The following is a 15,700-nucleotide window of genomic DNA, read 5'->3' as shown; positions in this document are numbered from 1 at the left end:
GCTTCAAAGCCTCTTGCTAATTTGCAGGAGTCTTTTGCTGCTTGTTTGCTGTTTTTCCTCTAGTATATATTCTAAATATTATATAATAATATGTATATAGTATAATGACTATATATAATAGTATATGTTCTAAATATTCTAAATCCCAAACCTTTAAAATATTTTTGTTGGTGTCTTTTTAATGACCCATACCTTATAAATTGGGGTATTAGCTACAGAAGAAAAGGAAGCGTGTGTTGGCTTTTGCCAAGAATCAATAAGCTTTTTTGTTACTGACCGATGTTTGCTTTGATTTTTTACCTTTCAACTTGTTAGTAACCTTTATTGATAATTAGTAACCTTAAGAGTTCGGATATCAAGAGATACCCAATGGAAAGTAAACACATTCAGGAGGGATTTCCGATTGATAGTTATAAAATAGAGCAACAAATATATTGTGATAATTTTTTTAAACACTTGACGTGAAAATGAAAAGCCTTTCAGCGTTCTGTATTAATTTGTGAAAAGAGTGCCATGTGTTCAGCCTTAAAAGTTTCCATGTCAGGGTAATCTCATCAGGTGAAATCAAATCTTTGCTGCAATTTGCCTTTTGCCTTTTTTGTTTTTTTAAATTTTTTTTTTGAGGGGGGAAGGCAGGGCAATTGGGGTTAAGTGACTTGCCCAAGGTCACAGAGTGACCTTGTGTCAAGTGTCTGAGACCAAATTTGAACTCAGGTCCTCCTGACTCCAAGGCCTGTGCTCTTCTCACTGCACTACCTAGCTGCCCTTTTGTCTTTTTTCTACAAATGTTTTCAGTAATTTTATAAGTGATACCACCGTGGAATACCTCTATCTCTTGTCCAAAAATGACAGGAAGGAAGTGACTGCAATAGGTGGTTTCAGACACCAAGTAATGATTTTTGAAATAGTGAAGGGCAGATATATGGCTTTTGGCTATTCTTTCAGTTGGTTTTCAAGTTATATAATATGGGCATAATACCTTCTATGGGTTGTACTTCTGTAACCTGTCCAACCTCCTCACCCCTACAGTAAACTAGAAATGCCTTCTTTGTGTCCCCCTCATACTGTGTGTAGCAAGTGCTTTTTTTTTTTTAAATAAATGTTTGTTGAATTAATGGTAGCTTTTGACCTTTATGTGGTATACTATCAATAAACAAGTATTTATTAAGTACTTATATTATTTTATAAGTTATATGTCTCTTTTTGTTGTTGGGGTTTTTTAGGACATCTTTAGACACAACTTTTTTCACCACTAATCTACTTCTGTTTAGTGTTCCATGGATCTGTATGATATGCCTTTAGTACTCCCAATTTTGCCTCCTTTATATTCTGAGTCAATTTGCTTATCAACTGCCATAACTAATGTTTCTGGAGCTGAAATTTTCCCATCTAAGCCTTTTAGTAGCTTATTTAGACAGTGATTTATTTTAAAAGCCCCTGATTTCCTATCTGCAATTAATCTCCAGTTCTTTCATCATTAAGTTAGTATTATTCAAATAAAACAGCTTTTACAAAATACTTTCTCTTTTTAGTAATATGTTCATTACCTACTTACTTCACAAGGCTGTGGAGATAAAAGCCTTCAGTCTTTATTCTTTACTGCCTCTCTTGGCATAAGTAGTTTAATTTATACTAATGCATCTTCAGATTGGTCATTGGTTTAGCCTACCAAACTCTTTCTTCAAGGAAAAATCAAGCATTCTTCATTTGTACCTCGTTTTTGGTATGGAAACATTGATGATATTTAGTGTGGGGGCCTTGAACCTCTTCCACAGAGGACATAAAGCTGTTGAGAATTACAGAATTAGTGAGCCACTTAATCTCTTCTCTGTTTTGTATTAGGCAGTTTTTTGTGTTTGTTTTTTAATCTCTAATCACACTGGGACAAAAGTCTTTCGTGGCTGGTCATATCTGAAACAAACAAAAAAAATTAGCAGAGTAATGCAGCTACTGACTGATGGGAGTCACATGCTTGTGTGTGTTTGCTCTGTTCTCTTAAGGGTATGTGATCGGGACATGCTAAATGAAGGTATCCTGCAAGTAATAAATACTCTAATTTCAGCCATTCCTTCAGGTCTGGAAGCTCATGCACATCGGCATAATACAGAGGGAAAGCAACCACTTGGAAACTTGGTCTTAGAAAATTCTCTTGACTCCTTTGTGATTCTTGTCAGGTTTCTTACAGAATTCCTGCAGCCCTCATTGTCCCTATTAACTATGTATTGCTTGGTAAACCAGTTCTCAGCAGTGTGTGCCAGCCACAGGTCTTGGCTCCATCAGTGGTCCCATGGCCTGGCTTTCCATTTCCTCTGCTCTAAAATGAGAGGTTTGGGTTAGTGATCTGCAAGGTCTCCCTAATAGAGCCTATTCCAACCTGATATTCTACCATCTCTAGATTCTTGGTCTTGCCCGTCTTATGAGGCTGTGAGTTCCATAAGGTCAGGGATGGTGTCTTGTGCATCTTTGGCAAGCTTTTATTTTCTACTTAGTACTGGCTGCATAGGCTACACAGAGGATATCCGATACTGAATTGCAAATTCTTTGGACCTAATTTTTATAGCAGAGAGAGTGCTGGAGTTGGACTGGGAAACGCCTGGCTTTGAACACTGAGACACTGGTCGTGTGACCCTGGGTTCACTTACCCTTCCTGGGCCCCAGGTTCCCCATCTGTAGAATGGAGGAATTGGACTCAGGGACTCCAAGGTCTCTTCCAGCTCTGAATCTTTGGTCCTTTGATATAAAAGTGAAGTATGATAAAAAAGGGATTAATGCACAGGATTTCAGTACTTTGTAGATATATTTAACTATATGGATTATGACCAGGACTGAACATAGGCATAATTATGAGGTCGAGCTGTTTTAGAACCTATTCCCTCTTTTTAAAGTTCCGTATCCTCAAGTTGTTGTTCGGTTGTCTCTGACTCTTCGTGACCTTTTGGGGATTTTCTTGGCAGAGATACTGGAATGGTTTGCCATTTCCTTTTCCAGCTCATTGTATAGATGAGGAAACTGGGGCAAACAGGCTTAAGTGACTTGCCCAGGGTCACACAGCTATTAAGTGTGTGTCTGAGGCTACATTTGCGCTCAGATCTTCCTGACTCCTGGCCGTGTGCTCTATGCGCTGTGCCACCTAGCTGCCCCTCCTCAAGTACCCAATACAGTTAACCTGCCCAGGTCTTCTCTGAATGAGAAAATATGGTAAGTTCATTATATTAATGATTTGATGTTCTGAGTTCTGTAGTGAGTAGAATTGTTAAACTTGGAGAAGTGAAACCTGAGATTAAATCTTGCTCTTGACACTTAGCCAGTAGGTGGTCTTGAATAAGTCATTTAATCTCTTAGAACCTCAGTCTCCTCATTTGAAAAATGGGAATAATGGTACTTGTGTAGAGGAAGAAATAAATCCCAGGGATGTAGGAATCTCAAACCAAAATTCCCAAGGCAAGGCTGCCTGGAGTGAATTCGAGGACCCAAGCAATCTTTAAGTCAAGTTGGCAAAAGTTTTATTACACTTTCACAGCGGGCAAAAGTTCTGAGGGAACCTGAGACCCTAAAGGGGGCAGGGGGGAATTTTTATAGAAGGTTACAAGGAGTTAAAGGGGGACATGTCAATTAGATGTTATGGTGTGGGCATTGGGAGTGGTTAGGGAGGAATTGAGGAGTGGTTAGTTCTTAAAGGAACATGCACTTTTAGTACCTACTGCGCAGGTATCGGAAATAGCCCGGGGCGGGGGCAGGACTCTGTAGTGATCTCTGCTGTTGATTGTGATGTTAATTTACCACCTTTCTCAAGAATATTTGTATTTTAAAAGTGGGAGTAGTACGGAGAGGAGACCGATGCTTTTTTCTTCCTTTTTAAAAAAAATTATATTTTGATATGTTTTATGATGTATCTGATATTTGACAGTAGGGCATTTAATTTTTTTCCATTTAATAGCATCTTATTTTTTCCAGTTACATGTAAAGATAGTTTTCAGCATTCATTTTTATAAGATTTTGAGTTCTAAATTTTTTTTCTCTCTCCCCCCCTTCCCTAGACAGAATACAATCTGATATAGGCTATACAAGTACAATAATACTAAATATATTTCCAAATTAGTCATGTTGTAAAAGAAGAATCAAAACAAAAGGGAAAAACCACGAGAAAGGAAAAAAAGAGAGAGAAAATAGTATGCTTTGATCTGCATTCAGACTCCATAGTTCTTTCTCTGGATGTGGATAGCATTTTCCAATATGGGTCTTTTGGAGTTGTCTCAAATCATTGTATTGCTGAGAAGAGCTAAGTCTATCAAAGCTGGTCATTGCACAGTGTTGCTGTTATTATGTATAGTGTTCTCCTGGTTCTGCTCACTTCACTCAGCATCAGTTCATGTAAATCTTTCCAGGTTTTTCTGAAATCTCAAAAGGAATAGATGGTAAGGAGGCAGTTTTAAATGTTAGTAGATGTTTTTGGATTAGGAGCTTGTGTGTTTTATAGCAGCAGAATTGACTTTTGTCTTAATGTTCCGTCTGTATGTCTCAGTAAAATATGATTCTGTGAGTGTAGACTTTGCCCAACTTGAGGGTTGTTGACAGTAGTTTACAGATTATACTAGTCTAGAGTTCAAAGGTGTGGCCTATGGGAAAATGTGCCTTTCAGGAAGCAGAACTACTACAATTAGGGTGGAGTCCTGTGGTACTCATACTTCTTCTCTTATTATGTATAGTACATAGAGAATAGTTTCAGAAGAGTTCATTTTACACCTCGCAGTGCTGCTTTCAGTTGAGCCAAACATAACCATGCCACAGGCTGGTGGGAGAAAAAAGAATTCAATAGAATCTGGCGTGAAGTATCCAAAGAACTTGCTGTAGCCTATTATGAGAAAACCTAAGCTGATAACTTTGATGTAGAGTCTCAATAGGAATTCTGCTTCATAAAGAGTTTCTCTGAAAGATATTAACAAATGGTTATTCAGGCCTTACTGGCACTGTGTGCAGAGTATAGAAAACTAGATACTTAGATATTGATACTAATCAAATGAAATGCTTGCATTATGGTACCAATGCTTAGAACCTTTAGCATCATGGAATGTGAGAAGAGATTGAATCTAAAAAAGGAAAAAGAGACCCAAAACTAGATTTGCTAAAATGTAAGACCTAGATTTGACCTACATCAGTGAAGATAGCTAAGTGATCTTGTTTATGAATGTATGAGATTAAAAGATTTTCATTCTAGTTATCTAAATTATGAAACTAATTTCTGAATTTTACAAGTCAGAATTTTTTGTTTGATAAATGTTTTTCTCATTATTGAAACACATTTATTTAATGTTTTCTTCAACATATACATAGGAAACTTTCTAAATGAATCAGAATCTGAAATGTTAGTACTAGAGTTTTAAAAAAATGACTGCCATAATCAGTTTTCAAATCTTAAATTGCAGATTTCTCTAATAGCACTTTTTTTTGTGGTGAATTAAAAAGAAAATAGATGCTTATCAGTTGGGAAATGACTAAACAAAACAAATTGTGGTACATGAACATGTAATAATACTTCACCATAATATGAAAAATTTAGGAAAGGATGGGAAATCATATATGAACCTGATACAAAGTTAAGTAAATGGGATCAAGAAAACAAAATACAGAGTTACTCAGTGTAAATGGTAGGGGGCTCAGGACCCTGAATCCTCTGTAATTTTATGTTGACCAAGGTTATAGCCTTAGTGAAGTTATGAGAAAATGACATCTCCCCCCTTGCCAAAGGTAGCAATACTGTTTTTAATATATATGTCTATATGTATGTATTTCCTAGAATATTGGCTTTAGACTATTTCTGTTTTTTTTAAATTTTCCGAGATTGCTACATCTCGACTTTTCCTATCCTCTAAGCTAGGACCAATCAGTCGATTATGCATGTTTAGATAATTTGCAGGGGGGCGGGGAGAGGTGGGGCTGTAGTCCCTATAGTTGGTCATCTTTGCTTTTAATTTTTTTCTGCTATAATCAGGTCTATTGTTGGTTGATTCTATTCTTTCAGTTTTTATATTATGTTTATATATTGTACACACATATATATATATATATATTTTACTTAAAGGTTTTATTTGGCCTTATTGGTATTAAAGGACACATTCCATGAAGTTAAGGACATCTCTTGGGGATATGTGGCCTTATTTCTTTTTGCATTTGCATTACTTCTGGTATTTTATCTGATTCTGTCCTTTGACAGTATTGTTTAATTGAATTATAGCTCTAATTTCATTTAGTTAATCTCCTGATTTATTTTTATTTTCTTGTGTTGTTAAGTTTTTTTCTTCTTTGGTATTTCTCTTTGATATTTTTTGAGGGAGCATTGAGGAACATGATTCTCTTCAAACCACTCACTATGTAACATCTGAACTGACCAGCCTCCTAGCTCATAGGATCATAGATCCAAAGCAGAAAGCAGACCTCCAACCCCATAATTTTACAGACAAGTAAACTAAACTCCTTTGAGGTTTAGTGAGTTGCTGCCCAAGGTCATGAATAGGTAGTCATTTCAGAAGTGATGTCTCATTCCATAGCCAGTGTTAGAAACAGCAAGGAGGCCAGATTGTTCTGTAGAAGGAAAGAAAGGGATGATGTTTTACTAAGGTTGGAAAAAGCTGGATACGGGCCAGAATGTAAAGAACTTTAGTTAAACATAGAAGCTTCTATTTGATCTCCCAGATGCAATAGCAAACTTTGAAGTTTATTGAGTAGGGGAGTGAAGTGGTCAGATTCGTACTGTAGGAAAATCATTTTGACATCTTTGAGTGGGATGCCTAGTTAAGAGGCTCCTGCAGAAATGGCAAAGAAGCAGCATAGCTCAGAAGAGTTGTGAGAATGCATTCCTACCTACAGAGAGAGGTTGGAAAGTCCACAAGTGTTACACATTGCCTGTTTTCAGGCTTTTTCAGTGTTTTGATCAGTTACGCTGATCTTTTTCCTCTTTCTTTTTTAAAAAATATTGTTATAGAGGCTGGCTCTCTTGGAAGGGAAGAAATAATATTTAAAAAAAGACAAAATAAAACTTTTTTTTTAAAGGGAAAGGAAAAAAAAGTATTGTACTAAATAGTCCAGATAAGAAGTGATGAGGGCCTTGACTAAGGTGGTGGCTGTGGATATAGATTAATATAAGATACTCTGATGTCTGGGAAATGGGTTGTGGAAGTGGTAAAGAATTTTAATTTTGCTGGCAGATAGTCTCTGTTATTTCACTGCTGTAATTTTAGTTGTGAATACTATTTATAAATTTAATTAGATACTGAACATGGTGTACAATCCTACAAGCAAAGTCTTTTCTAGTCTTTTAATGTCTAGTCAAATATTTTTACATTAGCTGTAATCAGAATTGTATATATATACTATTGTATTTTGAGTTTTTCGCCAAATATAAGTTCACATAGATATTTCTATGGATAGACAATAGTCCACAAATTTCATTTTTACCAGCCCAGTGATATTCTATCATCTTAAGATAACTGATAATTTTTTCAAAAGATACTGTGGTTCACTTAGTCAGTTAATATAGTCATTTGAGTTTGCAACTTTTTTTGATACTATAAATAGCTACGTGTTTTTTGTTCAGTTGTTTGTGGTGTCCAAATCTTCGTGACCCCATTTGGGGTTTTCTTGGCAAAGATACTTGGAATGGTTTTTCATTTCCTTCTCCAGCTCATTTTACAGATGAGGAACTAAGGCAAACAGGGTTAGTGACTTGACCAGGTTTAGTTAGTGTCTGAGGCCATGATTGAACTGAGAGAGATGAGTCTTCCTGACTCCAGGCCTGGCACCCTGTCCATTGCGCCATTTAGCCTTCCTTGGGTTATTTCCTTGGTATATATAAGTATATAGTATAAACAGTTATATAAAAAGTATAAACAGTTTTGTAGCTGCTGTTAGAAATTTTTATGTCCTTCATAAAGACTAAATTTACAGTCTGCCTAGCAATGCATATGTAACTGATTACCACACCACCCAAATAATGAGGTATCATTGTTTTCAGTATTCCTACTTTTAATAAGGTTTAATGTTGCCTTAAAATTATTTTCATTTGCATTAAAAAAAACTAGCAAAGCTTTTTTCCTGACTGATTTAAATCTAGTTTTTTCACTCATTTTTGGCCTTATCGTTGTGACTTTCTTCCTTTCTACTTCTGATCTTATGATCCTTTAACATTTCTTAATAGCTCGTTTACAATATTGACTTTTATTGTCAGTAATAATGAGCAGGCTGCCATCAGTGGAAAAAGGACTTACACTGATAAAATGAGGTATCATTTAAAGCTTTATTAACAACAAGAATGTCATTAGTCAAATAGAATACATTTATTGTACTTTGCAACTTGTCATGTGACTTCCTCACAATCCTTGGGAGGGAGGGAGAATCAGCCACGGTGTGTATCCTTCCCATTTTACAACTTCACTTAGGCACAGAAAAGTTAAGTGATTTGGCTGCTGTCCAAGTGCTCAACTCCAGCTTTCATGATTCCAAGGCCAGTTCAGTGCTTTCCCCACTACTCTCTACTGTCATTTTACATAATCACCAACACCGGCCTACACCAGTGCTTATGGATTTAAAATAGTAAATGTTCAGTATTATTTCTAAAGAGAACCTTGTTTGACTTCATAGTAAAGATCCACTGCTGTAGCTAGTGCAGCCACATACAGCCTATTTGGTTGTAACGCTTCGAAGGGCAGGAGTGTTGTCTCATTTTTTAGGATCACAATCATTTCAATAAAACAGTCTTTTTAAAACGCCCTTCATTCTGTTGCTTATGACAATGGGATAACAATAGTGCACATTTATGTTTCATTTAAATGGTTTTTTTTTAAAGTGCATTCTTCTCAATGGCTTTGGAGGGTAGACTGTATAATATTCTCATTGTACAGATGAGGAAACAGAGGCTTAACATGGTATGGCTTCTCCATACACGCACACATACATACAGATACATACATATATACATACATAATATGCACAAACATATTTTATATCTACTTTGTATGTATCTTGTATAAACCTACATGTGCAATTGTTTTCTCCTCTTAGAATGTAACCTTCATGAGGGCAGGAACTATTTGTTTTGTCTTTGTATCTTGAGTACCTGATATAAAATAGCTTTTAAAATGCCTAATTGCGGTGTTTAAATGAGTATTTTCAAGCCAGTACAGGGTTACAGTGAGTCACTGTGGTTTGCTTTTTCTCTCCTCTAATTTCCCAGATAGTCAGTCATCAATCCCTAGCTTGGTCTCTGAATGTATAGAGGCAGTCCTTCCTTCCTTCCTTCCTTCCTTCCTTCCTTCCTATTTTTCTATTTCCATCTCCCTCTACTAGATGCAGCTGGGCTACATGATTCAAATTACCTTAGAGCTGTTTAAGGAAAGATCCTCATAAGTGAGGCCAAGGAAGAAAGGATATTTTGTAGTACCCATTATATCTCCCCTCTCCCTTGGCTTCCATGATACTGTTCTCTCCTGGTTCAACTGCTATCTGTCTGACCATTCTTTTCTTTGTTTTCATTTGCCAGTGCTTTGTCTTCGTGCTGGCCACCAGATGTGAGCATCTCCTAAAGCTCTGTACTGTTCTACAGTTTTTCTCCTGATCTTCCTCCACTTCTGTCAGTTCAATTATTAGTCCAAAAATCTATGTATCCTACTCATGTACTCCGTTGATCAGTGTTCCACATCTCCAACTGCCTGTTGAACATCTGACCCCTTTGCACCTTAAATTCACCCTATCCAAACTGTAATTCACCATATTCTCCAAAACCTACCCCCTTCTTAACTTGTCTATTTCTGATGGCACCAGTCTTCCTAATCACTCAGATTAGAAACTTTAAAGCCATAGGATCACAGATTTAGAGCTTAGATCTAGTCCAAACCACTCATTTTACAGATGAGGAAAATAAGGCCCATAGAGGTGCAGTGACTGTGTTATACAAGGGAGTAAGGATAGAAGATCTGGGATTTGACTTCATGTCTTATGATTCCAAATCAAGCTCGATTTCCTTTGTAAACCATATTGCCTCCTTTTAAACTTGCTGTGGCATTAAACACATTCAGTAAGCTACCAAGTCCTCTACAAATCCTTTTATACTAGCATCTGTCTTCTTGTCCTATCAGATTGTCATAATTCAGGCCCTCTCTTCTCCTAGGCTATCGTAATAATTTTTTAACTGGTCACCCTGTCTTCACTCTCTCCCTTTCTAATCCTCCTGGTAAAAAGTTCTTAATTCATAATTCCTACTATATCATTCGTCTGCTGGAATATTTAGATGTCTTCATTTGGTAGTTAAAATCCTCCATGGCCTAATTCTCACATTATTTCACATTGCTGCCCTTCATATACCTTTATGTTCCAGCCAGACTAGACTCTAGCTGTCCTCTGGCCTTGTCCAGCACTCTCCCACCTTTGCTATTAGCACAGTCTATTTTCCACACTAAGATCATTCATTCTATACCTCCCCTGTTGAAGTCTCTCTTCTAGGCCACTGTCTTCCCCAAAACCTTCCCTGATTTTACCTTCACCCCTAATCCCTCCAGCTGAAAGTGTTCTCTTCCTCAAATTTTCTTGAAGTACTTTGTATCCTTCTTTGGACTTCAGGAACATTGTAGTTTGAATCATGTGTATGTGTCATTCCTCCTTTTGACTGTAACTCTTTAAGGACTGGAAAGGGACAGCGCTGCTTTGTATTTCTAGTATACTACTTTACATACATCCATTGGTGCCAATAAATGTCGAGTGAATTGAACTGTTTGTGTGCTTACAGGAAGGGTGTGTCTGGACATTCCTCAAGGATAACATAAAAAATGAACATTTTCTTTCACTCCATTTTGAAAAGACTTCCCTCTCCCCCCCAAATTTGTTATTTTTCACAATTCAGACATTTCCCAGGTTCCTGCCCTTTTGTAAGCACTGACCCCCATAGACCCCACAAAGGCCACTCTGTTTTGGAACACTGTCGGTAGTTTTTCCTTCAGTTACTTTCTCCTGGACAGTCTTGCTGCAGAGTTGTCACCTTAGATGTGAGATTGGAAGGGTTAATGAGGTCTCTGTACATTGTGTGGGGGGATTCATTTTTTTTTTAATTTTCCTCTCATTCATTTCATTCACTTTGGTGTAGTCAAAAGTATTTGACAGAATCCAAGAGTTGGAAGGGACTTCAGAGGCCTCTTTGATCAACCTGTACTTGATAAGAATCTATTCTACAACATACCTGACAAATCCTGTGGTCGTTAGCTTGAGGACCTCTGGGACAGGGGAACCCCCTACCTCCCATTCTTCTTGTGGATAGCACTCATTGTCAGAATTTTCCTTATATGTATCAAGTCTATATTTGCCTCCCTGCAATTCCTTCCACTATTCCTAGTTTTGTCCACTAAAGCCAAGCAAAATAAATCAGTCCTCTTGCAATGCAACAGACCCTTCAAATACTTGAAGATAGCAGTTCTGTCTCTCTCAGTCTTTTCTTCTCTAGGCTAAACATCTCTAGTTTCTTCAACCAGTCAACCCTTTTATGTCATGAACCATGTCTTTTACCACTCTCTTTGCCTTCCCCTGGATATTCATCAGCACTATCACTGTCCTTTCTAAAATATGATGCACAAAATCAATCATTGATCTGATTAGGCCAGAGTACAGCAGTACTATCATCTTCATAGTTCTGGTAGACACCATGTCTCTATTAATGAAGACCAAGATGATGTTAGTTTTCACAGCTGCCATATCAAACTGTTGACTCAGGAAGTTTGCTAAGCTCTTTCCCACTTTCTCCTCCATTTCTGTTCCAGCAAACTACTGTTTAGCAAGACTTTTTCACTATTTTGTACTTAGGGTGGTTTTTTTTTTTTTTTTTGCGTGTAAAACCTTACATTTATCCCCATTGAATTTGACCTTAGTCACAGAAAGGGCATGGATGGGTTGAGATTGTTTCGCTGGAGAAAGTACTTATACCAGTGAGATCTGAGATTCATTTAAGCAGGCTTAGGCCAATTTGAGCCTATCAAGATTGTTTTAATCCTACCTGTTCCTCTGTGTCACTTGCAAATTTTATAAGCATGCCATCTCTTCCTCTATCCAGATAACTGATAAAAATGTCAAATAGCATGGGCCAAGCATAGATACTTTGGGCATTCCATTGGAGACCTCCTTCCAAGTTGACATTGAGGGGATTAGGACAGCAAGTGGTTAATTGTGGAAACTGAGGAAACTATACTGACTCCATCTTATGGCCCAATTCTGGAGCTAGCTTCATTTCTATTCACTTACGGGTCTAGTCCAATTTCTGTCTTGTGAGATAGCTATTCCATTGTGGGAATTGGGAAGAAACCATATTGTGTTGTTTGAACCTAGTCCTGGGTTTCTGGGAAACTGGACCACCTCCACCTGCTGTGTAGAGACCCTTAACTGAGGACCTAGGTTATGCTGACCAGAAACCCAGTCAGATCCAAAGATGATGCAAGATGTTTTCTCACAATCGTACATCTCAAGCAACCTGCATGTCTTATCTGAAAACTGGCCCTGTGCTGATCAATTGTTTCCATGTTCCTTTGTTTACAGACACTTGGGGGGAGTGGGATACCTCTTTTTCTGAATTCAGGGAATTTCACCTGTTCACCTGTTCACTCTCCTCCTCTCCACTTGGAAAGTCCCCAATATCACCTCCAATTAGTATTTTCTTTTAATTGGCATTATTTGATTCTTAATGTATTAAAGTCTATCTCTCCCTGTATTCAAGGCCTGGGTCTAAGTTTAGGAGGTCTGGTTATAGTTTGTTAGGCAGTTGGCAAGCATTGCTTAGTAAATTGAAATGCTCAGAAAAACAAACTTTGTTCCTCAGTCATTTCATCTTTTACCCATCACAACAGCAGATGATTAAGGACTGTACTTTGGTTCTGGCCGTTGAAAAATTTCCCTCTCTACCTAATTGTACATAATATTGCCTAGCCCACATTTCTCTATTTTTTCTGTGCAAGTAGGGTGAAAAACTTCTCAAATATTTTACCAAAATAGAGGTAAACTATATAGTATAGTCCCTTGATCTAGGGGGATCTGTCAAAAGGAATCTAGGAGTACTGTCAAAAAAAGAACTGGTATTAGTCTAGGATGGTCTGTTCTTGCTGAAACTCTTCTGGCTTTTTATGATGACCATCACCATCCCTTTAGTAATATGCTCCAGAGTTTTGCCAGGAATCAAATTTAGTTCCACTGGCCTATAGTTGGGAAATTCTTCTCTCTTCCCCCCAGAATTCTGTAGCCCATTTTAACAGTAGAGAGTATTTGATTCAGTTCAACTAGTATTCAATAAGCAATAGGCATGTCAAAGACAAAAATGAAAAGTCCCTGCCCTCAAGGAACTTGCATTCTGGGGGAGGGAGGGGAATAACTTATGCAGATAAGTAAATGCAAAATAGTATGTACAAAGTAAATGTGGAGGCAGCATATTTGGGAAATGAGGAAAGGCCTCTGTCAGAGAAAGTATTTGAGCTGGTCTGTAAAAGGGAAGGGAAGGATTTCAAGGTACAGAGACAGGAGAGAAGCCCTGTACATATGAGAATGGTAAGTAGGCCAGTTGAACACACATACTTTGAGCTGTTAGGCTTAATTCCAGTTCTACTTGGATTGGCTTCACCAAAAGATTTCCCTGGTTCCATCACATTAATGCCTCTCCTCATCTGCCTCTTCCATTCCATTGCCTGTTCCATAAACTTATGTTTCTATGAAACTTCAACACCAGAGGATAAAAGAAGGCCAAACTTGTTTATTTATTCATAAATTTCTTGGTTTCTCACATCATACATACATCACAAAGCTCCGAGTTAATCCTCTGTAAAGTACAATCTTGGGAAACTGTTAGGCAAAACAGCATCTGAGAGTGATTCCTACTGATAGAACATTTCAATTTAATGGTTTACCGTTCCTTAAAGCATACCCATCCCTTTCAGCTTCAGTGTCTTAGTGCTAACATAGTCCATTTTTATAGGAACATAGCTTCAGAAGCGGAGGGAGCTTTAGATGCCATCAAGTCCAGCTTCCTCATTGTACAGGAAATGGAGGCACCTTTTTTACGTGACTGCCAAGGGTCACACAGCTAATGAGTGTCTGGGTTGGAATTTGCACAGAGATATCCTCAATTCCCCAAGTCCAGAGCTCTATCTGCTCTCCTCTACCTCTTTGATGTGAGTTTTATTGCTATGTAGAATTGTCTTAATTTATATAGTTGTAGACATTGTATATATTCTTTTGGATGTGCTTTCTTCTGCATCATTTCAAACAAATGTTTCCATCATTCTTTTAATTCATAATATTAATTCTTTATAGTATGATTTTTCATTACACTCAGATGCCACAACTTGGCCATTTCCCAGTCTTTGGGCATTTATACCTTATTTCCAACTTTCTGCTTATGCATATGCTGCTATGATTTTTTTTTCTTCTTTTAAATAACATGTAACAATGCTGTTTGTCTTTATATCAGGGAGGAAGAAATCTCTTCTCCACTACATTGAATCCTCCATAGTGACAAAGAAAAACAATTCAGCAAAAACATTCATTACAGGACTCAGTCTGACAATGTATGTAACATTCTACCCCAGTACTCTCCCTTCTTTTTTCCCCAACACTCCATTGTAAGGAGGGAGGCATGTTGCATTTTCTATTCTGAGACCTTGCTATGAATGTTTTTGTACAGATGAGACTTTTCTTAATGTCAATGACCTTCTTGGGATATAAACCCATTAATAGTATCACTAGATCACAGTTACAACTTTGTAACTTTTTTTTGCATAATTGTTTTCCAAAATAATTTAGATTAATTTACAGCTCCACCATCAGTGAATCAACATAAAAGACCAAACTATATGTTTTATTTTTAGGTTCACTTCCTGGATTCCTTATGTCCGAGAAGATACACTGCATGGCCATTTTTCCAAAACTTGACTTGTTTTAAATTTATTCATTAATTATTAGTATTAAATTTTATAAAGGGATTTGTTCTTGGGTTTTTGTTTTTTCAGTAACGGAGTCTGGTAGATAGAGCATCGTACTTGGAGTAAAAGACCTATGTTCAAGTTCTGACTATCATTTACTAGTATGATCTTGGAGTTAGCTTCTTTGACCTTGGTTTCCTTCTCTATAAATGGGGTATATTTGCAGCCTACTTCCCTTGTCTTGAGAATCACAGCATAAGAGACACTCTTAAGTTTTGGAGTACCTAATAGAGAGTGGAGAGATGCTCACTAAATGTAGCTAGATGTATATTCTTCATATCACTGCAGTTATAGGAGTCTGAGATAGAAGAAAGTGAAATGAGCAACATTTAGTGAAAGCTGCAGAGAAGGCAATTTTGATTTAATATTAAGAAAAACTTCCAAATAGAGCCATCCAAAAGTTTTAGAATAAGCTGCCTTGTAGACTTCTGGCTTCTGTTACTGGAAGTCTTTAGACAGAGTCTGGATGATAGCTTGTCAGCAATGCTGTTAAAGGGGATTTCTCTCTGGGTACAATTTGTGGACTGTGAAGCACCTTTCAATTTCTGAAGTTCTCCGAAATAAGATAATGTATGTTATGAAATGCTTCACAACTCTAGTTTGTTTTATTGTTGTTCAGTCACTTTAGTTGTGTCCAGCTCTTTGCGACCCCGTTTGGGGTTTTCTTGGCAGAGATGCTGGAATGGTCTGCCATTTCCTTCTCCAGC

The 15,700-nt window shown here is 37.3% G+C and overlaps 1 protein-coding gene across 4 annotated transcripts in view; it reads left to right on the top strand.

Annotated features, from left to right (window-relative positions):
• The window catches only part of FAM234A (family with sequence similarity 234 member A), a 55,670-nt gene that overhangs the window by 12,511 nt on the left and 27,459 nt on the right, over nt 1–15,700 (top strand). Inside the window, exons 1-2 of one of the 4 annotated variants that reach the window (XM_036738723.1) lie at nt 14,166–14,183; nt 14,483–14,579. The exons of 2 other annotated variants lie outside the window; for them this stretch is intronic. The gene's annotated coding sequence lies outside the window, so the exon portion shown is untranslated. Of the gene's footprint in view, nt 1–13,987; nt 14,184–14,482; nt 14,580–15,700 lie in introns of those variants that run through there. One more of the 4 variants, XM_036738722.1, reaches the window with a different exon arrangement.

Source organism: Trichosurus vulpecula, chromosome 9, assembly GCF_011100635.1.
Source record: "Trichosurus vulpecula isolate mTriVul1 chromosome 9, mTriVul1.pri, whole genome shotgun sequence".
In the NCBI taxonomy this organism is placed as follows: Eukaryota; Metazoa; Chordata; class Mammalia; order Diprotodontia; family Phalangeridae; genus Trichosurus; species Trichosurus vulpecula.
The sequence above is the reverse complement of the archived record's forward strand: the minus strand, read 5'-3'. Positions and strand labels throughout refer to the sequence as shown.